Source organism: Quercus lobata, chromosome 12 (assembly GCF_001633185.2).
Source record: "Quercus lobata isolate SW786 chromosome 12, ValleyOak3.0 Primary Assembly, whole genome shotgun sequence".
In the NCBI taxonomy this organism is placed as follows: Eukaryota; Viridiplantae; Streptophyta; class Magnoliopsida; order Fagales; family Fagaceae; genus Quercus; species Quercus lobata.
Window position 1 is genome coordinate 19,085,950 of NC_044915.1, and position 2,472 is coordinate 19,088,421.

Below are 2,472 nucleotides of genomic sequence, written 5' to 3' on the forward strand. Positions count from 1 at the left end.
GGACAGATTGAACTTGGCCTCTAAAAGGTCCTGAACTACTCCCCTCCACTCTAAAAGCTTTTCTTCAGATAAGGAGTCTACAGAAGAATCTCTCAAAGAAATCAGCACAGCACACAACAATTCCATCAAGATGTTACCCAGAAAAACACCGCCCCTAAAACCGCTGGTAAAGTTTCCATGACTCTTGAGCAAACTTTCTAGCAACGGCAGACCTTCCACAGGCACGGAGAAACGCAAGAAGTTGCCATAAGAAGACCCAAAGGAATGGAATTGGCTAGCAGGAAGGCTGTTGAACTCCATAAGATCAGAACGAGCCAAGAAGATGGAAAGCCTTGAATCGAGATCTAAAGCAACCACTCCTAGAACGTCCCCCATCATTGTATCCCCACCTGCAGGAACTGGAGAACCTTCAACCTTTTGGTTTGTTTGAAGATCAACAACTTGAATGGATCCCACAACTCCCTCAGGAACCACAAACTCAGAATCCCTAACACCTGTATCAACACTCACAAAAAAGGGGAAAAATAGACTTAGTTAAAAAAAAAAAGGAGCGGCAAAAAGAAAGAGAAAAGGAAAAAGAGCAAACTAGTATCGGCCTCCTAAGGTGGAACCTCCTCCTCTTGCTCCTCTGGCTTATTGGAAGATTCTGAGAAAGGACACAAAGCAAGTTGAAGAAAGGGTGAGGAAACTGTAGTAAAACGGCTAAATGAAGGTAGAGATGTAGGGGGCTTCGCCATAGAAGAAGAAGGCGGGGAAAAGATATAAAAAGAAAGAAAGAAAAGGAAACACAATAAGAATGATCTACACCCACCTTCAGAATCTTTTAATTCCAAAGAAGATGCAACACTGGGAATAGATCTCACACTGGCTTGACCTAAAGAAAGAAAGGAAAGAAGGAACTCAAAAAAAGGGAAGGAGAGAAAAAAGGGACAAAAGAGAAATAGAGTTAAACACTGTTATAAAGGAAAATATGGCTCACCCGTTTGTTTAGACAGAGGCGTGCCTCCTAAAGTTTCTTTACTTAACACCATTTGAGGAAACACAATTCTGATAGGACTGGGAGTTTGCTCAAGCTAAGGACTTTGGGATGCAGGAAGTTAGGAAGCTTTAGGATCCTGGGCAGCTTGGACACCCTGCATTGGCTGCCCAGTCTCCTCAGCCATGCCACCATTAGGGGGCTCCTCCTCCATACCAGGAAACGCAACAGAAAGGGCTGTAACCATCTCTTCCTCCAGAACCCTACCAGCCATGGGAGGAGATACCTCCACCTAAAAAAAAAGGGGAAGACAAACAATAATAAGTGAAGACAACAGGGTGTCAAACACACAGTACCAGAGAAAGGAATAAGAGCAAGCGTAGAGGTGTGAATAAGGAAAGACCATACCACATCATCACCGAGCGACTGACTTCTACCTTTCTTGAAGTCCGATTTGCGTTTGGACTACAAAGGAAACAACCACTCATTAGCTAAAAGGAGCAAGTGACTGCAACAATAGTGACAAATATAAAGGAGAGAAGAAGGAAAGAGGTCTTGCCCTTCTCTCTCTCTATAGATTCTTTGATGGTCTTTTGTTTACTACGAGTACGCCCAGAGGGTCCTAAGGGGGGCTGAGATACAAAATCAGAGGATCCCAAAGGACCATGGACTGAAGAAGTCACAGGAACTTGGGAAAAAGAAGACTCTACCTTAGTCTTCTTCCGGGTCCTTGTAGCCAAAGGTTGCCCGACTTCCTTTTCCTCTGGAGTCACCAATTGTTTCTGGGATTGCCTAGTCTTTCTCTTTTTTGCCTCACGACCAGCCTTCGTGCCCTCTGTACTTTCTTCAACATCAACTGCTTTCAATTTTTCCGGCCTAATCCCTTTCTCCTTGCCTTTACCTGCGGGAGTGGCAGCGCCTATTGTCTCTATTGCACCCTTCTTAATGGGTACCCCGGAAGAAGTACCAATAATAAGACCACAGCCCGACCAAGTTGCTGGAAAATCCTGTGCATATGTTACCCAGCCTCCCCTGGAAGCATGCCATTCCACGAACCCTGTCTTACTACTCACAGCAGTAGAAACAATTCCAGCAGTAGGCAGGGATAAGCATTTATTAGATGTTGGAGTAGAGGAAATACTAGGATTAGGGGTTTCCCTAATTGTGCCAGAACCGACGTAATCAACAAAAGATTTTTGTACTTTTCTCCAATAGCCAGTATAACCATTGGAGGCAAAAACTCCTCTCTGGGAATTGGGCACTGCAAACTGAGGGCTCCTCCGCGACCAATAGGAGAAGGCCTGCAGTCTCAAAAAGGGATCCAAAGAGGGAAGAGACGGTACTATATCTTTAAAAACTGGGGGAACATCTTGATCGAAACCGAATTATCGAAGTACTCGCTGTGCCGAGTAATAAGTATACCTTGGGTTGCTCGAAGAAGGCACAGGAAGCCAAGAGGGACTAATACAAGTAAGGTAGGCTAAACTACCCTCATC